This window comes from Tamandua tetradactyla, chromosome 7 (assembly GCF_023851605.1).
Source record: "Tamandua tetradactyla isolate mTamTet1 chromosome 7, mTamTet1.pri, whole genome shotgun sequence".
In the NCBI taxonomy this organism is placed as follows: Eukaryota; Metazoa; Chordata; class Mammalia; order Pilosa; family Myrmecophagidae; genus Tamandua; species Tamandua tetradactyla.
The window spans coordinates 59,655,908-59,681,941 of NC_135333.1; the positions used below are offsets into that span (position 1 = coordinate 59,655,908).

General features: G+C 37.0%; 2 pseudogenes; one reads left to right on the forward strand and one right to left on the reverse strand.

Annotated features, from left to right (window-relative positions):
• Positions 1 to 25,764, forward strand: part of LOC143690460 (aldo-keto reductase family 1 member C1-like) — a 32,783-nt pseudogene extending 7,019 nt beyond the window's left edge.
• Positions 21,528 to 22,074, reverse strand: LOC143689704 (COMM domain-containing protein 8 pseudogene; annotated as a pseudogene).
• Positions 25,765 to 26,034: the final 270 nt, after the last annotated feature.

Genomic DNA, 26,034 nt, shown 5'->3' on the forward strand with positions numbered 1-26,034 from the left:
CCCCAGGGGCACAGCAGGCTGGATCCCCAAGGTGAAAAGGAAACAGACTTTACTAGCAGCAAGGAGTTAGCAGGACCAAACTCCAATTGTGGAATTAATTAACAAACTCTAACTACTGAAGACAGGCCTCTCAGCACAGATAAACCTGGGATAAACAATAAAGGAACTAGGAGACTTTGCCCTGCAGAGAGGGGTAAAGGCTGATGGAAAAAGATTCTTTTTTTAGGTAGGACATCAAAAAATATTGGGAAAAGGCTAGACCACAGGAAAAGGGGGCACACAGAACCTGAAGGCATGTAGAGCTACATACTAAGTCAAACACTTGATTCAGAATCTTGAGGAATGGGGATTGACTCTGAAAAGGATTTGTTGCTCTTTTTTTTTTTTTTAACATCATAACAGCTCATTAGATAGAACTGAATGTAGTCTCAGGTTCCAGCAGTACCCCAAACAAAGGAAGTTCTAAAGATTGTCTAAAAGACAAAGTAATTAGTCAGATGAGAGGGGTTAATTCCCTAAAGAGTATATGTGCCCCAAGAAAAGGGGACATGGCCAATGTCAAGTGGAATCCTTCCTTCAAGAAATTCAGGCCCCAGTGGACTGGAAAACATAAGCAATACTACTACGTCCCTGTCTCAACAACACCCCCAGCAGGAAAAGTCTGTTGAAGTTAAAGGCACCATGTCACTTTAAGTGAGTGAGAAGCCATGGGCAGGTAAGCATTACATACTGAGCAAGATAGGAATACCACAGAGTCTAGAGGCTTCATGTGAAAGATTGACAATCTGTTGGGGTTCACACTCAGGGAAAACTGATACTGACTATTCTTTCCTTCTGAGACATGGGTTTATCTGGGAAAGTCTGACTGGAGTCTATAACATCTGATTAGAACCTCATCAAAATAAAAGGCACCATATAGACAGGACTACTAAAACAAAACAAGAACTAAAAAAATGTGATCAGTCAAACAGAACCTATGCTAAATTTCTAGAATGAGTTCAATTGACCGTCAAAGAATAAATAAAGAACAAAGCCATTGAACAAGAAAATCCTAGGTAAAATTATGACAACAACCTCCAAAATAAACTAATTAAAGAAATCAAATGCTTAGACACCAGCAAAAAATAACAAGTAATACTAGGAAAATCAAAGATATGGCCCAGTCAAAGGAACAAACTGACAATTCAGATGTGATACAGAAGTTGAAACAACTACTTCAACTTGTTTGAACAGACATGCAAGAGCTCATTAAAAATCAAATCAAAGAGTTGAGGGAAGATATAAAAAAGATATTGGGAAAACAAAAAGAAGAACTAGAAAGTGTGAAAAAAAGAAAATCACAGAACTTGTGGGAATAATAGGCACAATAGGAAAGAAAGAAAAAACAATTGAGACCTACAACAATAGATTTGAATAGGTAGAAGAAAGGATTAGTGCACTACAAGACAGAACATCTGAAATCTGACACACAAATAAATATAGAGAAAGAAATGGAAAAATATGATCAGGGACTTGAATGACAACATGAAGCGTGTGACTATATGTGTGGTGGTGTCCCAGAAGGAGAACAGAACGGAATAGGAGCAGAAAGACCACTGGAGGAAATAATCACTGAACATTTCCCATCTCTTATGAAAGAAATGAAATTATAGATCCAAGAAGTGCCATGTACCCGAAACAGAATAGATCCAAACAGACATACTCCAAGACACTTACTGATCAGATTGTCAAATGTCAAAGACAAAGAGAATCTTGAAAGAAGCAGAAAGAGAAAAGCAATCCATCACATACAACAGGAGCTCAATAAGGCAATGTGTGGATCTCTCAGCAGAAACCATGAAGGCAAGAAGGCAGTAGAATGACATATTTAAGGTTATGAAGAGAAAAACTGCCAACCAAGAATTGTATTATCCAGCGAAACTTTCCTTCAAAAATGAGCAGGAGATTAATATATTTTCAGACAAACAATCACTGAGAGAATTTGTGACTGTGAGACTTACTCTGAAAGAAACACAAAAGGGAACAATGCAGGCAGATAGGGAAAGGCAGGAGAAAGAGATCTGCAGAAGAGCATAGTAATGAAGATGATCATTAAGGGAGAAAGAGGAAAAAATTAGATATATAACATAAAATGAAAAGTATTAATGGTAGAAGAAATTACTGCCTTTACAGTAATAACATTAAATGCTAATGGATTAAATTCCCCAATCAAATGACATAGACCAGCAGAATGGATTTAAAAACAGGGCTTAACTATATGTTGTCTGTAGGAGACTCACATTAGACCCAAAGGCAAAAATAAATTGAAAGGGAAAGGTTGGGAAAGATATTTCATGCAAGAGCAATCAGGAAAGAGCAGGGGTCTTTTCTGCCATATTAATATCTGGCAAATTAGACTTCAAATGTAAAACAATTGAAAGAGCCAGAGAAGGACACTGTGTGTTAATAATAGGAAAAATTCAATAAGATGGCATAACACTCTTAAATGTTTATGCACTGAGCTAGTGTACTCCAAAATACATGAGGTAAACACTAACAACCCTGAAGGGAGAAGTAAATACCTCTATTATCTTAGTTGAAATTGTCAATTCCACACTCTCATCAATGGACAGAATATCTACACAGAAGATCAATAAAGAAATAGAGATTTTGAATGGTATTATAAATGAATGTGATATAACAATTACAGGATACTACACTGCACAACAGCAGGATACACATTTTTCTCAAGTGCTTATGGATTATTCGCAAGAATAGACCATATTCTGGGTCGCAAAGCAAGTCAATAAATTGAAAAAGATTGAAAGAGTTTGACATTTGACATAAAATTGTGACATTCCACAATTTTAGGTTTTTACTTCTGGAGGTTGCTCTTATTCGAACTTCAGTTAGACATTGCTCTAAAATACTGGAGAAGAAGCGAGATATCAATTTAAGGATTAAGCAATCATATACATTTGTTAAATCCTATCTTCTCTGTTTAACTCCATCATTACCTTTGATCTTTCTACCTCTCTCTTTGGGGGTGTTTGGGCTATGATCATTCTAACTTTTTCAGTCTGAAAGTTTCCATCAATAATATAGGATAGGGAGTTGGAACTATCTGATGTTCTGCAGAGGCTGGACCCCCTAGGTTTCAGGACTTATCTGGTCCAGGGACCCATCTGGACTCTGTAGGAGTCTGGAAAGTTAGTACAAGGAACCCTTGTGGAATTTCATATATTGACCTAGGTGTTCTTTAGGATTGGCTGGGATGGTCCTGGTTGGGGTTTGGCAGGTTATGACAGGTAACAATATCTAACTGAAGCTTGCATAAGAGCAACCTCCAGAGTAGCCTCTCAACTGTATTTGAACTCTCTCTGTCAGTGATAATTTATCAGTTACACTACCTTTTCCCCTTTTGGTCAGGATGGAATTGTTACATGATTACAGGGCCACATTCATCCCTGGGATTCATCTCCCCTGTCACCAGGGAGTCTTTTACCCCTGGATGTTATGTCCCACATAGGGAGGTGCACAATGATTTCATTTGCAGAGTTGGACTTAGAGAATGAGGCAATATCTGAGCAACAAAACAGTTCCACCAGGAATCATTCTTAAGCATACATATAGGTAGACTGAGCCTCTCCACTACCTACATAAGCTTCACAAGAGTAAGCCCCAAGATCAAGGCCATGGCCTTGATTTGGGTGTCCCTAAAGTTTGACACAGTATCAGGGCATTTGGGTGTCCCTAAAGTTTGACACAGTATCAGGGCATTTTCTGATGGTAAAGTTTAACAGTTCCGTATTTTTTCTCCCATCCTTCAAGGGAATTTGCAAATACTTTTTCATTATCTGCTAAACATCATCTAGAATGTATCCAGACATTTCATTAGTCTATACATGATTAAATTACCTCTTTCTTATTATGGGCTCCCTGTGTTTCAAATGTTCAAATGAGCTATACAAATAGGTTGAGTTAGATTGTGTACTACAGAAAATTTTTATTTCATACCAAATATATCTTTCTTCCTTGGATGTCAGAGAGTATATGTGGTTCTAAAATAAAGACATTGTGTTCATTACTTCTGTTGTCCTAGTTTGCTAGCTGCTGGAAAGCAACTCACCAGAGATGGATTGGCTTTCAATAAAAGGGGATTTATTTAGTTAACATGTAGTTCTTCAGAGGAAAGGCAGCTAACTTTCAACTGAGGTTCTTTCCTACATGGGAAGTCACAAGGCAATCTCTGCTGGCCTTCTCTCTAGCCTCTGGGTTCCAACAACTTTCCCCTGGGTGATTCCTTTCTGCATCTCCAAAGGCCTGGGCTAAGTTGCAAGTGCTGAGATGAGGTATGCTGCACTGCTTTGGCAGTGCTACGTTGAGTGCTCTCATTTAAGCACCAGCCAATTAAATCAAACATCATTCATTTTAGCAGGCACACCTCCTAGCCACCTGCAGATGGATTTCATGCAACTGATGAATTTCATGTACCATGGGCTCATGTCCACAGCAATAGAATGAAGCACCTTCACCTGGACAAGTTGATACCTGAACCTGACTATCACACCTGTGTTCTGAATTAGTTTAACCCCAATCTGATTGGGTTCATTATTATCTCTAAATATCACATTATATATTTATATATGTATACATAACAGCCTCTTGAAATCCAGAAATAATGATTAGCATAGTGGACTAAAGGTGTCTTTTCTAAAAGCTTACAATCTAGGCCCCTGTTTTCTTGTAAGCATTTTCTAAAGCGGACCATACCATTGTTGTTCTTTTGTTTCTGCATTATTTTGCCTCACAAAATGTCCCACACATTTATTCACATCATTGCTTACCCAATAACTTCATTCCTTTTCTGTATCACCACAACATTCATTCATAAATATACACCATTGTTTCACCAATCTACTTCTCACTCAGTGTGTCTTTCAGCCACTTGAATTCATGCAGGATCATGTAGAGTGCCCAAAGTCAACAGTTCAGCAATACCCTCAATTTTAGATAAATTCATTGTTCCCAAGAGAAAGAAAACCAAGAAACACACCCTCACCAAATAGGAAATCTAAATCAACTCTTATTTCTTGTCCCTACCCCTATTAATTACCTCTGTGGTGCTGTGGTAGTGCTGATGTTTTCCTTTGTAACATAGTGCATAGCATGCAATAGCAGTTTGCCCCCTGTACCCTGGACTTAAACACTCTTTGTATGTGAATCATACCTTTGAAATAGTTCTTGCAAGAACTAATTTATACTTCTAGTGTTAATCAGTGGGACACATAGGTCTACACAACCCCTTTCATTCTTGTTCATCTTTAGTACGGGAATATTACTTATACACCTACTAGAGAACTGCCTTCATTTTATCTATTTGCTTATATTGGAGTTCAAACTTATTAGCTAACCATTCACCCATCTCTAGCTTCTATGTATTTCTATTTCATTATATTCTGTATTATAAGCCTCTGACTTTATCTTTACCATGGTCACAAAAGTGGAATCATACAGTATCTATCCTTTTGTGTCTGGCAAATTTCACTCAGCATTATGTCCTCAAGGCTCATCCATCTTGTCATGTGCTTCAGGACATCATTTCATCTTACTACTGCATAGTATTCCATTATATGTATATACCACATTTTGTTAATGCACTCATCTGATCATGGGCATTTGGTTTGTTTCCATCTTTTGGAGATTGCGAATAATCTGGATATGAACATCGATGTGCAAATGTCTGATTGTGTCATTGCTTTCAGCTCTTCTGGATATATACCAAGTAATGCTATTCCTGGGTCATAAGGCAACTTGAAATTTAGACTCCTATGGAGCCAGCAAGCGGTCTTTCATAGTATCTGCCCCATTATACATTCCCACCAGCAGTACATAAGTGTCCCAATTTCTCCACATCCTCTCCAATATTCAGTTTCCGTGGTATCTCATTCATACCACTTCACATGATACTAGTCTTGATCTGCATTTCTCTTATATCCAATGAAAATGAACATCTCTTCATGTTCTTTTGAGCCATCTGTATTGCTCTTCAGAAAAATGCCTATTCATACCTTTAGCCCATTTTACAATTGGGTTGTTTACTCTTTTGTGTTGAGTCATATGATTTCTTTGTGTATACAAGATATCAAACCTTTGTCTGATATGTGATTTCCAAATATTTTCTCCCATTGAGTTGAATGCATCTTCACCTTTTTGAGAAAGTCTTTTGAGGTGCAGAAGTATTTGATTTTGAGGAGTTCCTATTCATCAAGTTTTTCTTTTGTTGCTTGTGCTTTGGGTGTAAAGTTTCAGAAGCTATATTGCATTACTAGGTCTTGAAGATATTTCCCCACATTTTCTTCTAGAAGATTTATTGTGCTGGTTCTTATATTTAGGTGTTTGACCTGCTTTGAGTTAACTTTTGTATATGCTGTAGCATAGGGATCCTCTTTCATTCCTTCGGCTATTGATATCCAGTTCTTCCATGCCCATTTATTGAAAAGACTATTTTGTCCCAATTCAGAGGACTGGGGGGCTTCATAAAAATCAGTTCACCATACATCTTGTGTATTTCTGCAATCTCGATTTTATTACCATTGGACAATGCTATTATTTTTGTGTCAGCACCTTACTGTTTTGAACACAGTGGCCTTATAATAGGTTTTAAAGTCAAGGAGTGTTAATCCTCCCACTTTGATCTTCTTTTTCAGGAAGGTTTTAGCTATCCTGAGTCTCTTTCTCTTCCACATGAACTTGATAATTAGCTTTTCCATGTCTTCAAAGAAGGCTGTTGCAATTTTGATTGGAACTGTGCTGAATCTGTAGATCAATTTGGGTAGAATTCATATCTTAACTATATTTGGCCCTCCTATCCACAAGCAGGGAATGTCTTTCCACCTATTTAAATCTTCTTTGATTTCATTTTGCAATGTTATGTAGTTTTATGTGTACAAGTCCTTTACGTCCCTAGTTAAGTTCATTCCTAAGTACATGATTTTTTTAGTTGCTATTTTGAATGGATTTTTTCCTTAACTGACTCCTCGATTAGGTGATTACTTGTGTATATAAACGTTGATTTTGCCACATTAATTTTATATACTGCCACCTTGCTGAATTAGTTTATTACTCAAGTAACTTTGTTGTAGATTTCTTGGGATCTTCAAAGTATACTATCATGTCATCTGCAAATAATGAAAGTTTTACTTATTCCTTTCCAATCTGGATGCCTTTTATTTCTTTGTCCTGCCTGATTGCTCTAGCCAGAACTTCTAGTATAATGTTGAATAATAGTGATGACAGTGGTTATCTTTGTCTCATTCCTGATCTTAGAGGGAAAGCTTTCAGTCTCTCTCCATTGAGTACAAAGCTGGCTATTTGTTTTTCATATATGCTGTTTATCATATTGAGGAAGTTATCTTTGACTCCTATCTCTTGGAGTGTTTTTCTCAGAAAAAGATGCTAAATTTTTTTGCATGCTTTTCAGCATCAATGGAGATAATCATGTGGTTTTTCTCTTTAGATCTGTTAATGTGCTGTATTGCATTAATTGATTTTCTTGTGTTGAACCATCCTTGCATTCCTGATACAAACCCTGCTTGGTAGTGGTGTATAATTCTTTTAATGTGTTGTTGGATTCGATTTGCTATCTACGTTCATGAGGGAGATTGGCCTGTAGTTTTCTTTTCTAAGAGCACCTTTACCTGGTATTGGTATTAAAATGATATTAGCTTCATAAAATGAGTTATAGAGTCACTTTTTCCTGAATTTTTTGGAAAATTTCGAGCAGGATTGGTGTTAATTCTTTTTTGGTATGCTTGATAAAATTTCCCTGTGAAGCTATCTGTCCCTGGGCTTTTCTTTGTAGGGAGATTTTTGAGGACTGATTGAGTCTCTTACCTTGTGATTGGTTTGTTGAGATCTTCTATTTTTTCCTGAGTCAGTGTTGCTTGTTTGTGTGTTTCCAGGAATTTGTCTATTTCATCTTAGTTGTCTAGTTTGTTGGCATGTAGTTGTTCATAGTATCCTCTTATGATTTATTTTGTCAAGGTCTGTGGTAATGCACCCTTTGTCATTTCTGATTTTGTTTACTTGTATCCTCTCTCTTTTTTTCTTTGCCAATCTTGATAGCGGCCCATCCATTTTATTGATTTTTCTCAAAGAACCAACTTTTGGCTTTATAGATTCTTTCTATTGGATTTTGCTCTCCCATTCATTTAACTCTGCTTTAATCTTTGTTATGTCTCTTCTTCTATTTACTTGGTGTTAGTTTGCTGTTCTTTCTCAAGTTCCTCCAGGTGAGCAGTTAAGTCCTCAATTTTTACCCCTTCTTGTTTTCTAATATATAGGCATTTAGGGCAATAAATTTCCCTCTCAGCACAGCCTTTTCCACATCCCATAGGTTCTGATAAGTTGTATTCTCATTTTCATTTGACTCCAGATAGCTACTGATTTATCCAGCAATTTCTTCTTTGACCCACTGAATGCTTAAGACTGTGTTATTTAATCTCCATATATTTCTGAATGTTCTCCTTCTTTGGTGGTTATTGAGATCCAGTTTCATTCTGTTATCATCAGAGAAATAACTTTGAATGATTTCAATATTTTTAAATTCATAAAGACCTGTTTTGTGCCCCAGCATATATCTATCCTGGAGAACGTTCCATGAGCACTACAGAAGAATGTATATCCTTGTATGTGGGGTGAAATGACCTACATATGTCATTAGGTATAATTCATTTATCAAGTTGTTTAACTTCTCTGTTTCCATGTTGCTCTTCAGTCTGGCTATTCTGTCTATAGAGGAATGTTGTGTGTTGAAGTTTCCTGTTATTACTGTTGAAACATCTATCACTCCCTTCTGTTTTGCCAATGTCTGTCTCATGTGCCTTGGAGCTCTGTGATTTGGAGCATATGTATTTATGATTCTTATACCTTCTTGGTGAATTGGCCCTTTAATTAATATATAGTGTCCTTTTTGTCTCTTATGATGTGTTTACATTTAAAGTCTATTTTTTCCAATGTTAGTGTAGCTACTTCTGCTTTCTTTTCATTACAACTTCCATGGAAAATATTTTTCCATCCTTTCAGTTTCAATCTATTTGTATCCTTGTGTCTAAGATGAGTCTCTTGTAAGTAATATATAGGTAGGTTATATTTTATAATTCATTCAGCCAATCTCTATTTTTAAATTAGGAAGTTTAGTCCATTAACATTCAAAGTTATTACTGAAAAAGCATTTCAGGAACCCACTATCTTATCTTTTTATTTTATTTGTCAGAGATATATATTCATTTCCCTTTTTCTCCTTTTTCTCCTTTAAGTTATCCTTACTGGTACTCTTCAATCCTGTGCCCTCCTCCAGGCCTCCCATACCTGTCATTTTTTTTTTTCAATGTGCAAAACTTGCTTTGCTATTTCTTTATAGGGCTGGTCTCTTGTTGACATAGTCTTTAAGGATTTTTTTGTCTGTGAATATTTTCATCTCTCGCTCAGTTTTTGAAGGATAATTTGGCTGGTGTTTTAGTCTGCCAAAGCTGCCAGAATGCAACACACCAGAGATGGATTGGCTTTTAATAATAGGGGATTTATTTAGTTAAAAACATACAATTCTTTGAGGGAAGGCAGCTAATATTCATCTGAGGTTCTCTCTTACATGGGAAGGCACGAGATGATCTCTGGTGGTGTTCTCTCCAGGCTTCTTGATTCCAGCAGTTTTCCCCAGGATGATTGATTTCTGCATCACCAAAGGCCTGGGCTGGGTTCTGAGTGCTGAGATGAAGTATGCTGAGCTGCGTAGGCTGCTGCATTGACCACTCTCATTTAAGCATCCAACCAATTAAATCAAGCATCATTCATTGCAGCAGGCACTCCTGTTACCTGACCGCAGATGTAATCAATGACAGATGAGCTTCACATGTCATTGGCTCATGTCCGCAGCAACAGAACTAGACACCTTCACCTGGCCAAGTTGACACCTAAACCTAACTACCACAACTGGGTACAGAATTCTTAGTTGGAATTGTTTCTCTCTCAGCATCTTAAATATATCATGTCACTGCCTTCTCAACTCCATGGTGCCAATTGAGTAGTCTGAACTCATTCTTATGTGGTTTCCTTTGTATTTTGTTAATAGATTGTTTTTTTTTTTCTTGCTATTTTCAGCGTCTCTTCAACGTTTGACAGATTGATTAGTTTATGTCTTCGGGAAGGCCTTTTTGGATTTATTCAGTTGGGAGTTTGTTGGGCTTCTTTGACTTGAATATTTATGTCCATAATAAGGGTTGAGAAGTTTGCCCCCATTATACCCTCACCTACACTTCCTAATCCTTTACTCTTCTCTTCTTCTGGGACACCAATGATTCTTATATTTGTGTCCATTGTTTTGTCTATCATCTCCCTGAGATCCCATTCAAATTTTTCTGTCTTCTTTACCATTTGCTGTTTTGAGGGATCAAAATAAATTATCCTATCATTTATATCACTTATTCGTTCTTCTGTCTATTCAAATCTGTTGTTGTGTTCCTCTAGTGTGTTTTTTATTTGGTCAATAGAGTTTTAATCTCTGTGATATCTGCTATTTTTCTATTTATTCTTTCAAATTCCTTTTTATGCTCTTCTACTGTCTTCTTGATCTCCTTTATGTCATTAGCCACCCTACTTATTTTATTAAGTAGATTATATGGACGTCTTTGAATAGTTGTTGCAATATCTCTGTCTCCCCTGCTGTTTTAATTTGATGAAGCTGGGCTATCTCTGTCTGCATTGTAATATGCTTAGTAATCTTCTATTGTTTTTGTTGCATGTAACTAACTATCTTGATTGATTGATTTTAGGAGTTGATTTCCTTCATTAGTCTAAAGCCTTGTGTTTGTGGGGTGGGTGAGTAGCAGGATGCAAGGTACAGCACAGGTTACAACAAGTCCAGTGATGCATTTCAGTGCAGGTATAAGCACAGGTTGGGAATGCTGCTCTGGTGTTTGTGAACATGGGAACCCAGTGGCCAAGGAGGATGTAGCTCTGTGGGTGCACAGGCTGGGGGTGTAATCCTATTGTGCACTGGTCCAGGGAGTGGGGCCCTTTGTGCCCATGTGCAGAACTATGGCAGTGGGTTAGCATTACACCTTCATGGGCTGGGGGCAGATGTGGCCTGTCTCAAGGTGGTTCTTGATTAGTTTACTGGAGTCCTTTAAAAGTGGTGACGTTTTGGAGAAAACAAAGTTGCTTGAGAGCCAGCTCAGATGCAGACATTTGGAGATATTTGGAGTGTTGACACTGAAAGCAGATTCCTACATGTGGATTTCTGGAGATACAGAGCCTAGCGGATGTTGCCACATGCCTTCTGTTCTAGTTTGCTAGCTAACGGAATGCAACGCACCAGAGATAGATTTGTTTTTAATAAAAGGGGATTTATTTTGTTGGTTCTTCAGAGGAAAGGCAGCTAACTTTCCACTGAGGTTCTTTCTTACATGGAAGACACAAGATGGTCTCTGCTGGTCTTCTCTCCAGGCCCCTGTGTTCCAACAACCTTCCCCGGGGTGACTTCTTTCTGCATCTCCAAAGGCCTGGGCTGAGCTGCTAGTGCTGAGATGAGGAATGCCGAGCTGCTAGACTGTGCTACATTGCATTCTCTCATTTAAGCACCAGCCAATTAAGTCAAACGTCACTCATTGCAGCAGACACGCCTCCTAGCCAACTGCAGATGTAATTAGCAACAGATGAGGTTCACGTACCATTGGCTTATGTCCGCAGTAACAAGACTAGGTATGCTCACCTGGCCAAATTGACAACTGAATCTAACTAACACACCTTCCTATGAAATTTTAAGTAGCCCAAAAGCCAGAGTTGTGTCCCAGAGATGCTGTGTGAAAACCCACAGATTCATACAGAGGAAACCACTGGCCTCAGAAGCTGGAAGCAACAGAATCAGAAATAAAGAACAACAGATGCCAGCCATATGCCTTCCCATGTGACAGATATCAACCTTTCTTGAATTGAGGTATCTTTGCCTGAATGCAAGTTTGGAGATTTTTATGGTCTTTAAGCTGTGAACTTGTAACTTAATAAATTCCTTCTTTAAAAGCCAAAAAATTAAAAAGTGAAACCCTAGAATGAGAAGAATCCACGGGATTAGAAGGACCACAAAAATCATTCCGTGACTGGAAGCAAGTGATGAAAGTGTTTTAAGGAAAATTATCAACTATATCAAATGGTACTGCTCGATAAAATGAAATAGTCACCATTAGATTGAACAATTCAGGTTCTCAACAAAGGCTGTTTTGTTCAATAGTGTCATAAAGAACCTTGTGAGAAAGGAAAAGGATGAAAGGGAGGGGAAGCATTGGTTGCAGTGTGTATAAGAAGCTCTTTACCTCAATGAACAGTAGTTTCCCTGGTTTTCTCTAGAGAGAAACAGTCATTTATATCTACTTAATTTATCCCTCTGCCTGTTAGTTTTAAAATTTTTTCTTCAAGGCACTCAAAGTCTTTCAGTTAAATGATCATTTTAAAAATATTTTTATTGATAAAACAGCATACAAACACAAACATTCCTAACATAAAAACATTCCATACATGGTGTAGAATCAATGGCTCACAATATCATCATGCAGTTTGTATTCATCACCATGATCATTTTTGAGAACATGTGCTCACTCCAGAAAAAGAAATAAACATAAAAAACTCATATACATTATACCACTTACCCCTCCCTCATTGACCATTAGTATTTCCATCTACCCAATTTATTTTAACGTTTGTTTCCCCTATTATTTGTTTATTTCTTTGTCCATATTTTTTACTTAACTATACATACCCTAGATAAAAGGACCAAGCATCAGGCACAAGGTTTTCACAATCACACAGTCACATTGTAAAAGCTGTATCATTATGCAATCTTCAAGAAACAAGGCTACTAGAAAACAGCTCTACAGTTACAGGTACTTCCCTTGAGCTACTCCAATACACCCTAAACTGAAAAGGGATATCCACATAATATGCAAGAATAGACTCCAGGATAACCTCTCAACTCTGTTCAAAATCTCTCAGCCACTGACAGTTTATTTTTTTCTCATTTCTCTCTTCTCCCTTTTGGTCAAGGAATTTTCCTGAATCCCTTGATACCAGCTCCAAGCTCATCCTGGAGTTTCTGACCAATGTTGCCAGAGAGATTTACACCCCTAGGAGTCATGCTCCATGTAGTGGGGGTGGGCAGTGAGTTCACTTGACATGTCAGCTTGGAGAGAGAGGACACATCTGAGCAGCAAAAGAGGTTCACTGGGGGTGACCCATAGACCTAGTTTTAGCTAGGCATAGCTCATCCATTATTGGAGTAAGTTTCATAGCAGCAAACGCCAAGATCAAGCTCACAACCTGTTGATTTGGTTGTCTCCACCGCTACTGAGAGTATCAGATATTCTCCAATTGGGGAAGTTGAATCTATGTCCCTTTCTCCCCATTCACCTAAGGGGATTTTGCAAATACTTCTTCATTTGCTGTTCAAATCACTCTGGAAATTATCAGGGCATCACACTAACCTAGACAAACAAACAAAATATCATGCCTTATTCAAGATTCCCTGTTCAACTAAACTGATCATACATGTTAAATTAAGAAATGCACTACCCAAAATATAAATTTTGCTCCAAATAAACATCTCTCCCTTTAGTCTGACACAGAAGTTGAAGCTTTAAGATATAATGATATCATCCTTTAACTTTTCTTCTGATATACCTTAGTCCTATTCAGATCACCTCCATTCATATCTCTAGTCAATGTCTGAAAATAATCATTTCTTGATACTGGTTCTTATTAACAGTGTGAACTTTCATCATTTAATGATCTAGAGCCATTTACAGAAATCCATCCTCACAACCTCTTCCTCCCAGGCCCAGGAGTGGTGTAAAGATGCAGGATTGGCCAGATCCATCGGTGTATCCAATTTTAATTGCAGGCAGCTGGAGATGATCCTGAACAAGCCATGGCTCAAGTACAAGCCTGTCTGCAACCAGGTGAGCAACCAACTTAGCCCAAGAGGGCCTTTCCCTTTTCTGTTCTTCACTCCTACTTTCTCTGCTTCTAACACAGAAATAAACGTGTATATTTCTGCCACTCCTACCATCTTACATTTATAGACCAGAATATTCAGGAGACTACATCATCTGTCTAGGAAGGCAGGGTTAGAACCCTTATTGCATCTCAGCTTGGTAGTCTTAGATTAATGATGCAAAGACCATAGCAATAAGTTATGAAAGAAGAGGAAGTGAAAAGACATTAAGGAGGGCTGGAAGAGTCAACTACACCTTTAGGAGGAAAGTCTGCATTTATCTGAACTTTAAAGCATGGCCAGGAATTGGGTAGGTGAAAGTGATTTGGAATGAGTTCCATATAGTAAGGAGTCCAGTAAACATGGAAGAGTGATTATGAACAAGAAAGAGTGAGAATAAGATCAAATAGGTATTAGATATTGTGTTGGGATTTGAATCCTTAGTCATTCATTATGGTTTTTCACAAAGGAAGCACACATTTGGCAGAAATTAACATGACATGATTAAATAATCTTGGTTTGCAGGACTACATAATCAGCCTAAAGCAGGGATAAAGGTGGAGGAAATCAACTCTAAGGAACTATGCACAAGTAGCAAGGACAGACCTTGTGACTAAATCCCAGTCTGGTTCTCCTCTTTTGTTTCTACAGTTAAATTAACTGTTTAAAATATCTGATCTGAAACTGGTTCTTTCTTTGAACCTACCTTTTAAGAACTTGGGCTCTAAGTGGTAATGGTCCTACACTGGACAATGTAATTATAAAATGAAGAACGTCTTCTCATTATAGAATGATATACATCCATGGATTCAAATAAAAACAGAAAAATATATTGTAAGTCATGCATGAATTCTCTCCTTAATTTCTTCAAATTTTTCAAAAAAAAGTAAAATTTAAAATATGATGCAGCTAACATGCTAACATGCATTTTTCCCCTATGTCATGTTGATTCTCCCCTTTCAAATTAAGTTGTAGACATGACATGCCACACACCTCATATTCCATCTCATAAAAATGAAGATATTCTCCCACAACACTCACAGTTTTGTGATTATATCTAAGATAATCACAATGATTCCTTAATATCATGTGCTTACCAGTTCATATTCATATTTCCCCATTTAATAAAAAATAAATCATTTACTAGTACTTCCTTTTAACCAAGTCCATTGCAGCTAACTTCATGCTTTTCTACATTACTTTAGGCTCTTTCAACATCTAAAATATGAGTCAACCCTTTTCATCCCATGATATACTGGCAGATTTTGTCTAATACTCTACTTATAGGCAGTTGCCTTCTGATGCTTGTCAACTTGACTCCAATCCCACGTTGTCAGGGAGACCTATGCCCCTGTGAGTCATGTCCCTTATAGTGGAGAGGGCAGTGCATTCACCTGACAAGTTGGCTTAGAGAGACTGGCCACAACTGAGAAACAAAAGAGGTTTCCTGAGGTTGACTCTTAGCCATAATTATAAATAGCTTTACCTTCTCCTTTGAGGAAATAACTTTCATAGGGTTGAACCCTAATATTGAGGGCACAGTCTATTACATTGGCTGCCCCCACTGCTTGCAAGAATATCAGGAATTCCCAAGATGGGGAAGTTCAATATTTCCTCCTTTCTCCTAAGTCCCCCAAGGAGACTTTGCAAATACTGTTTTGTTCTCTCCCCAAATTACTCTGGAATATATCAGGGCATCACACTAAACTAGACAAACCAAGAATATATCTTGCCCTATTCAAGATTCCACGTGCTTATGGTGTTCAAACAAATTGACCATATAAGCCAAACTAGGTAATGTGCTACCCAAAATATAAATTTTGCACCAAATAAATACCTCTCCCTTTGGTCTCACACAGAAGCTGAGGTATTAAAATATGGATGATATAATCCTTTGCCCTGTTTTCTGATCTACCTTAGTCCTATTCAGATCAACTTCATTCATATCTCTAGGCAAAGTCTGACTCCTTTTTAAACTTTTTTAAAACCTATTGCTATATGGGGTAATGCAGCTTTTCAGAGCTTCAGTACTCTATCTCTGATCCTCAGGTGTCATATAAATGCATGAAGTTTCTCATAATGAACAAGTTGAACACAAATAGCTCAGTATCTCTGAGTTTTTAGAAACAATAATTGCAGCTCCTGAATATATGTGACTTACAATCTAGGACCCTTTACAATAAACCCTAATTTGATAACCTATGCTTTGACTTCAACTCATTGAGTTTTTATATTATAGTTAGTCCATATGAGGGAGGCATGATAATATTTATCTTTTTGTTTCTGACATTTCATTCAAAATAGAGTCCTTAAAGTACATTCACCTAGTCACAGGCCTCACAGCTTCATCCCTTCTTACAGATGCTCAGTATTCCATTGTATGTATACACCATAGTTACTCACTCCATTCCTTATTTGTTGAACCCATAGGCCAACTCCATCCATTGTGAATCTTGAACACTACTGCCATAAAAACCAGTGTGCAAACATCCATTCACATCCCTACACTCAGCTCCTCCAGGTATGTATTGGGCAAACTACACCTTGTCTTCTGTGGAACCACCACCCTGCCCTCGAAGGGGCTGCACCTCTCAATTTCCCTACAGACAGTGAACACGTATATCTCTGTGTCCACATTTTCTCCAGGACCTGTTCCTCTGTTTATTTTTAAACAGGTGTATTCATACATCATACAATCTAGCCTAAGTAAATAGGCATGCCTTCACCACAATAATCTATATGAAGAATTTCCTTTTCTTCCCCAGTGAATCCACACCTCTCCCCCATGTTCCCTGCCTGCTGACATTTAGTTTTGGTATAATGCCTTTGTTACATTCAGTGGAAGCATATTACAATGTTACTGATGACTATAGATCCTAGGTTGTATTTATTGTATTTTTTCCTGTATACCATCCCATTTCCAACACTTTACAATGCCGACATTCATTAGCTCTGCCTTATACAAAAACATTTTTATATTTTACAGGTAATCACGATTATTGTCCACTCTAGACATTCCTGAGTTACACTGTCTCAGTCTTTATCCTCTATCTTTCCTTCTAGTGTCATATGTGTATGTCCTTCTCACTTTAACACTCAAAGTTTACTTATTAATGTTAGTTCATATTAGTGAGAATATACATTATTTGTCCTTTTGTTCCAGACTAATTTCACACAGCATAATATCTTCAAGGTTCATCCACATTGTTGCATGCTTCATAACTTTATTCTGTCTTAACAGCTGCATAATATTCCATCATATATATATACCACAACTTATTTAGCCACTGTCCATTGATTGATATTTGGACTGTTTACATCTCTTGGCAATCATAAATAATGCTACTATAAACATTGTTGTGCAAATGTTCATTTGTGTCCTTGCTTTCAGTTCCTCTGAATATATACCTAGTAATAAGATTGCTAGATCATATGGCAATTCTATACTTACCTTCTTGAGGAACCACCAAATTATCTTCCAAAGTGCTCACACCATTTTACATTCCCACCATCAGTGGATAAGTATGCCTCTTTCTTCACATCCTTTCCAGCACTTACTGTTTTCTCTTTTTTTGAAAATCACCATTCTAGTGATTGTGAGATGATATGTCATTGTGGTTTTTATTTGCATTTCCCTAACAGCTAGTGAAGTTGAGTATCTTTTCATGTGCCTTTTAACCATTTATATTTCCTCTTCTGAAAATGTTCATGTCTTTTGCTCATTTCTAAAGTGGATTGTTTCTGTTTTTGTTGTTGAGTTGTAGAATCTCTTTATATATCTTGGATATTAAACCTTTATTGATTTGGGGTTTCCAAACTTTTCCTCCCATTGCATATGCTGCTTTTTTACCTTCCTGACAAATTTCCTTGATGCACAAAAGTGTATAATTTTGAGGAGATCTCATTTATCTATTCGTTTTTATTGCTTGTGCTTTGGGTGTAAGAACTAGGAAACCACTTCCTATCATAAGATTTATAAGATATTTCCCTACATTTATTCTAAAATTTTATGGTCTTAGCTCTAATATTTAGGTCTTTGGTGCATTTTGAGTTAATTATGGCATAAAGTGTGAAATGTGGATCCTCTTTCATTGTTTTTCATATGTATACCCAGTTCTCCAAACACCATTTATTGAACAGACTGCTCTGCCAAAGATCAATTGTCCATAGATGAGAGGGACTATTTCTGAACACTCAATTCAATTCCATTGGTCAGTGTATCTATCTTTATGCCAGTAGCATGCTGTTTTGAGCATTGTAGCTTTGTAATATACTTTGAAGTCAGGTAGTGTGAGATCTCCCACTTAATTTTTCTTTCTCAATATATTTTTGGCTATTTAGGGCACCTTGCCATTCCAAATAAATTTCGTTATTGGTTTTTCTATTTCTACAAAGTAAGTTGTTGGGATTTTAATTGGTATTACATTGAATCTGTAAATCAATTTGGGTGGAATTGACATCTTAACTTTATTTAGTATTTCAATCTATAAAGATGGTATGTTCTTCCATTTAATTAGGTGTTCCATGATTTCTTTTAGCAATTTCTTCCAGTGTTCTGTGTATTGGTCTTTTGTATCCTTATTTTTTGCCTAAATATTTGATTCTTTTGGTTTCTATTATAAATGGAATTCTTTTTTTCTTGATTGCCTCCTCAAATTGCTCATCACTAGTGTATTGAACACTACTGATTTTGGGGGTATTAATCTTGTACCCTACTACTTTTCTGTACTCATTTATTAATTCTAGCAGCTTTGTTGTAGATTTTTCAGGATTTTCAAAATATAGTATCACATCATCTGCAAACAGTGGGAATTTTACTTCTTACTTTCCGATTTGGATGGATTTTATTTCTTTTTCTTGTCTAATAGCTCTGGCTAGAAATTCCAGCACAGTGTTGAATAGGAGTGGGAATAGTAGGTATCATTACCTTGTCCCAGATCTTAGAGGGGAAGCATTCAGTCTTTCCCCATTGAGGATGATGTTGGCTGTTGGATTTTCATATATTCACTTAATCATATTGAGGAAGTTACCTTCTAGTCCTATCCTTTGAAATGTTTTCATCGAGAAAGGATGTATTCTGTCAATCAAGATGATCTACATCAATCGAGCTGAACATGTGTTTTCCACTTTGATTTATTTATATGGTGTATTAGATTAATTGATTTTCTTATGTTGAACCAGACTTTTACTTGGAATAAATCCCACTTGATCATGGTGTATAATTCTTGAAGGTGCAACTGAATTTTATTTGCAAGTATTTTGCTGAAGATTTTTGTATCTATATTCATTAAAGTGCTTGGCCTGCAATTTTCTTTTCTTGTAGTGTCTTTGTCTGGATTTGGTATTAGGGTGAGTTTGGCTTCATAGAATGAGTTAGGTAGCTTTCCTTCTTTTTCAATTTTTTTGAGAAGTTTGAGCAGGATGATATGAATTCTATGTTGAATGCTTAGTGGAATCCACATGTGAAGCCCTCTGGTCCTGAACTCTTTTTATGTGAGCTTTTTGATGACTGATTCAATCTCTTTACTTCTGATTGGTGTGTTGAGTTTATCTATTTCTTCTAAAGCCACTGTTGGTTGTTCATACCTTTTCAGGAAGTTGTCTCTTTCATTTATTGTTGTCTAATTTATTAGCATATATTTGCTCATAGTATCCTCTCATTACACCCTTTTTTCCTTTGTGGTCAGGGGTTGTGTCCCCTCTTCCATTCCTGATTTTATATATTTGTGTTTTCTCTCTCTCTCTCTCTCTCTCTCTCTCTCTCTCTCTCTCTCTCTCTCTCTCTCTGTTATCATACCTAATATTAAATCAATTTTATTGATTTTCTCAAAGAAACAACTTTTTGTTTTGTTGATTTCTTCTATTGTTTTCATATTCTCAATTTCATTTATTTCTGCTCAATTCTTTGTTCTTCCTTTCATTTGTTTGCCTTGGACTTAGTTTGCTCTTCTTTCCCTAGTCCTTCCAGTTCAACAGTTAATTTATCCATTTTTGCTCCTTCTTCTTTTTTGAATCTAGAACTTCAGACAATAAATTTCCCTCTTCACATCACATTTTCTGCATCCCATAAATTTTGCTATGTTCTGTTTTCATTTTCATTTGCCTTGAAATGTTAACTGATATCTCTTGTAAATTCTTCCTTGACCTACTCCTTGTTTAAGAGTGTGTTGTTTAGCCTCCAGATATTTGTGAATTTTCTGGCTCTCAGCCTGCCAAAGATTTCTAACTTCATTTCATTATGATCTGAGAAAGTGTTTTGTATAATTTCAATCTTTTAAAATTTATTGAGACTTACTTTGTGACCCAGCATGTGGTCTATCCTTGAGAATGATCCATAGGCACTTGAGAAAAATGTATATCCTGCTGTTGTGGGGTTTAATGTTCTGTGAATGTCTGTTAAGTCTAGTGATTTATTGCATTATTCAAAATCTCTGGTTCCTTATTGATACTCTGTTTAAATAAATGTTCTATCCATGGATGAGAGCATGGAATTGTAATCACTGATTAAGATGGTAGAGGTGTCTGCTTCTCCCTTCAGTGTTTTCAGTGTTTGTCTCAGTATTTCCAAACACTCTGGTATGGTGCATAAATTCTTATGGCTGCTATGTCTTCTTCTTGAATTGTTCATTTTATTATTACATTGTGTCCTTGGTTAACTCTTTTGATGTTTTTACATTTGTGGTCTAATTTGTCAGATTAGTATAGCTACCCCTGCTCTTTTCTGATTGTTGTTTGTATGAAATATATTTTCCCAACCTTTCACTTCCAACCTATTCTTGTCCTTGGTTTTAAAGTGAGCCTTCTATAGACAGCATACTGATAGGCCCTATTTTAAATTTCTGCCAGTCTAATGTCTTTTGATTGGGGAAATTTAATCCATTAACATTTAATGTTATTACTGTAAAGATGTACTTTCTTCTACAATTATGTCTTCTAGGTTTTATATGTCACATTTAATTTTGTTCTTTTTACCTTACTGATAGCCTACATTTCTACACCCTTCTCCAGACCTCTCTCATTTTCCTTTTCCTATATGCCTGTATTTCTTTAGTATTTCTTGCAGAGCCAGTATGTTAGTCATAAATTCCCACAGTGACTATTTTTCTGAAAATATTTTCACCTCCCCCATCATGTTTGAAAGACAGCTTTGAGATTGTTTTTGCTTTCAGTAAAGACTTTCTTTTGATTTCAATAAAGACATTTTTTGCTTTCAATAAATTGTGCCTTTACAGATATTTTTCAAATGTTTAATAAATAAGGCAAAACTGTCACTATGAAAGTGTAAACTGCTTCTAGAGCATGTTCATCTTTCATTTTTAAATGCACTTCCTGTCCACCATGTAATTTACTGTTCTTTATGGAAATTGATAAATTTTTATCTTCATCGTCTCATCACTGCTGCTTTCTCAGCTTGGCAAAATACATCGCACATTTTCTGAACACACAGTATTCACTGCATATCATCGTAGCAGTGAAATCTGATCATGCTGGTATTCATCATTTCCAGTTATTTCAACTGCAGGACCACTTTACTAGTGCTTCCAAGGAATTTATTAGATTCTGTAGCTCTTCTTTACTCATTACAACAGAATACAATTTGAATTCACCATTTTCTATTATGTCTAGAAGATGGTTTAAAGCAGCTTTTATAATGTACAAATCTTGTCACTAAAAAGTGCAAGTTTTAACTGCCAATCAAAATCCTGCAGCTGTGTACAGCAAATATCAACTACTTCTAGAAGAGCCTACTTCGTTACATCTTTCCTACTTTTCACACATTTCATGATAGTTTCTTGATGAAATGAATTCAACTAATTCAACTGCTGAGATATCTATTTATTAGATAAATTTTTACCAAATATAGCCTCGAAAAATTTGGTAATATCTTCCAGAACATGAATTCATTCTGTTGAATCCCAAACACTGTGATTATCCTGGTAGAGTGGGTAAGCGCAGCCACAAATGCCATAAATCATTTTGTGAAGAAGCTTCAGGCCCAGCTCAACTGGCAGCTTCTGCAGTCACCACATGGGTGTACCCACATCTGGTTGCATCCCTAGTCTGATTTGATTTTTGATGAGATTTTGCATGTCTGTTTGAACATCTAGAATTAGTTGTATCAATTCCTGTATCTCATTTAAAGTGCTGGTTTATTCCCTTGGGCCATATCTCTGATTTTCCTGGTATGACCGGTTATTTTTTGTTGGTGCTCTAGGCATTTGATTTCCTTAATTAGTTTACTCTGGAGGTTTTTTCACTCTTTTACATACTGTTTTCTTCTTGCATGTCTTTGTTCTCTATCTGTTCTTTGTTATCCAGTTTAACTTATTCTAGACCTTTAGCAAAAGTTCCATTTAACTGATACAGTTTTTTAGTTCTTGTTTTTGTGTTTCTTACATTGCCTATAGGGAGCATTTTTTTTAAGAAGGGTCTCCTCAGATATAAGCAATCCAGTCAGATTTTCACAGATCAGATAGGCCCATGTCTCAGGAGTAGAGAGTAATCAGTATCAAATTTCCTTTCCAGGTTGTCAAACTTTCCTATATCAGTCTAGCCTCTAGACTCTGCTCTTCCTATCCTGCCCAGCATGTGGCACTTGTCAGCCTTCAGCTTCCTATCTGCATAAAGTATTGTGGTGGCCTTAATTTCAGCAGCTTTTCCCTACCAGAGGTGTGGTTGAGACCAAAGCTGAGGTAGTGGGTGGGCTTTGATTGCTAGTTTTCTAATCTCTGGGGCCTGAATTCCCTGAATGAAGACCTTCACTTGAGCTGGGCCCTGACCCCTTTTCTTGGAGGAAGATACACCCTTTTGAGAATAGTCCACTTTACTACTTACTTTGTCTCTCAGACTTGCCTTAATTCTGCCTTTCCTGGGGCAGTGCTGGAGCCTGAGTGTGCTCACAGTTCTATGTCATGAGCTGTTAAGAAGTTGAAAAAAAAAGCCTTTCAGAACTGGACCCAGCTCTCTGGGTTTGCCAAACAAGAGCTGGATTTGGTTCATAGCTCTATGCATTTCCAAGCTCTATGTGCCCCTTTTCTTGAGGACCATCCCTTTTACAGTATTATGTGCTCTCCAACTCAAAAACCCTCTTATTTGTTTTTTGCATCAGTCCTGTCTCCTCTTTCCCAGGGTCAAAACTGCTAGTTCCTTTATTGCTTACCTCTGGGTTATCTGTGCTCAGGGCCTATTTTCAGCAGTCAGAATTTATGAATTAATACCTCAATTGGGGCTTGATTTAGCCAACTCCTTGCTACTACTAAGGTTTATTTGCTTTCCCCCACTGGCGGAGGGATGCTGGCCTCCACAGGTTGGGAGACTTAGAGTTCTGAGTGGTATTTCAGCTGTTCCTCCCATTCCAGACTGTAGATGTAGATGTGTGTCCAGTCACTGTTGTCCCCCCAGCAGTTGCTCCATATGGTTCTTGGCTATTTACTAGCTTCTCTGGAAGTTCCACAACTCATTGTGCCACCATTTTGCCCCACTTTTGCCATCATTATCAGTTGTCTGCTATTGAGGCTAAATTTCATGTCTTGTTTATCTATTGGGAGCTAGATCTACTCTATACCATATGTTTTACCCTTTACAATTGCAAAGAATTATGATGGGTGGTAATTTGGTAACAGGGAAAATTCAGGATCTCCTGTGATGCTTAACCTAATGGTTGATATCATTCTAAAACTCTTGCCTGAAATTATCTCACTGGAGTTTGAGCTAATAATTGTCTACTTTAATCACTCCTTGTACACTTCTTAACTGACTGTCTTCTACAACTGCAAAGTTCTTTCATTTGCTGAGGACAAACTACAATTGTAATTATGAGATGAGATGCATACTTATTTATTTTCCTTAATTATGAATATACTGAGGAGTATTATAATAATCAGATTCAATGTTGATGACTTTTTAAATACTCTACCTCTTACATTCTCTTATTCTATATACTCATGGATTTCTATTGATACAATATGATAAGAAATATAGTAATCAATATTCCATCTGATGATTATGCCCACCCAAATGTGGCACATAGGGTGCTCACAAAATGTTTGCTTGTCTTTTGCACATGCCCTCATATGTGATTTCTTCCTTTCTGCCACAATTTGATATCCAAACCTCAAATGATTCTTTCCCATGTAATATCAAGGATCAGTCATTTTTCTTTGTAGAAGGCAAACGTATTTAGAATGAAGATTGTCTGATGAGGCACTTCCTTGGAACACTATGGTTTTGGCCTTTCCAGTGGGCAGAGATGGAATATTTACCTTAGTTCAACACATTAGTTCTCATTGATATTTTCTGTCCTGTATAACTCTGCAGGGTTTTATTCACCCTCTTTCAATAATCTAACACATTTTCTCTTGTCATTCCACAGGTAGAATATTACCCTTATCTCCATTAGGAAAAACTGTTGGAGTTCTTACAAGTCAAAAGATATTGATTTATAGCCTACAGTGCTCTGGGATACCAATGATATAAAATTTGGTAATAACAACAATAGGGTACTTACGTAAAGCCCCATTAGAAATCGTACATTTTTTATCTTACCAAACTATACTTCCTGGATATAACTCTCAACTGTCTGTTTAAATGGTAGGTATATAACACAGAAATACTCCTCATTTATATCCCATAACCCAGCCTAATTCTTGTACATTGTATATGTCTGGTTATCATTTAGTTACTAATACACTGCTTCATTAAAATCAAAATCCATCCAAAATACAAGACTAAAGGAGTAATCTCAAGCTATAATTTTGAAAATTTAAGTAACATCTCCTGTATGCTTCAGTTATTTTATTTCTAACTTCAGAGTCATATTAAGTAACTCCCAGGTATATGCAGATAGAATTAAATTACCATCTGAATACATTTTTCAATCTTCTATTGAAATATTACACATTTCTTAATGATGACAGTGAATAGTTCTCATTTTGAGCCAGGAAATTTTTCAACAATATGTTAGAAATGTTAAAATAAAATTACCCAAGTATTCCCTTTCTTTCTTCCCAAACAGTTTCCTGTCCTTCTTTGAGAGCTCTACCAAGAGAAGACACAAAGCCATGGGGAAGTAGGAAAGAAAAATTTAAGAGTCTGGAACTGTTCCTCACAATCTCAAGCATACTAACAAATAATCTGCGGGCTTGATAAATGCTGATTGTTGGAACCCATATGCGAGGCTCTGATTTCATAGATCTGGAATGAAGTTCTAGAATTTGCATTTCTAAGAAGTTCCCAAGTGGTATAGTGCTGCTGGCCTAGAGACCACATTTTGAGAAACACTGATCTTGGAAAGATCACCTTGCTTGGTAGGAGCCTCCTAGCGAAATGAATACTGTGTGGCAGATATTCAACTTTGCTGCCTTCCTTCCAGGGTGAACCAAAACTTACCTTTTCTCTTGGATAATCTGGTTCTTTGTGATGTGGCAAAAAAGTACAAATGCATCCTAGCCATCATTGCTCTTCACTACCAGATACAGCATGTGGTCTTGGTCCTGTCCAACAGTTTCAATGAGAAGTGGATCAAAGCGAGCATACAGGTGGTGTGTAGGGCTGTGGCCCAGGGGGCCTCAATATTAACCCCAGGTGTGTTCTGCTTTGTAAGCATCTCAAAACATCTCTGGGCCATGTTCATTTCCTTAATGTTCCTATGCTCATGTGCCCCATGTGCATTCCCAATAGTTTCCACCTCCTTCTACAACATCAGGATAATCTTTCTGGATAGAGAGAGGATTGACAAAGAGTGAGAAATTTGCATCTAGCTCCATCTATGTAATTGAATCTCCAATTTTGCTGAAGTGGCATCTTATTTTCTTTATTTCTGAAACAAGGGAACTAGATTAAGTGATCTTCAGTCCCCAGATCTCTAGGATACATACCAGCACCTAACTCTGAGCCAGAAGGGAAATACTAAGCAAATAGAATGGATAATCCCCAGAATACTTCTGGTCCTGAGAGTAATCTGTTCCTCCCTAGGTTCCTACAGGAAGACGTCTCATGAAAGCTAAGTCAGCCTT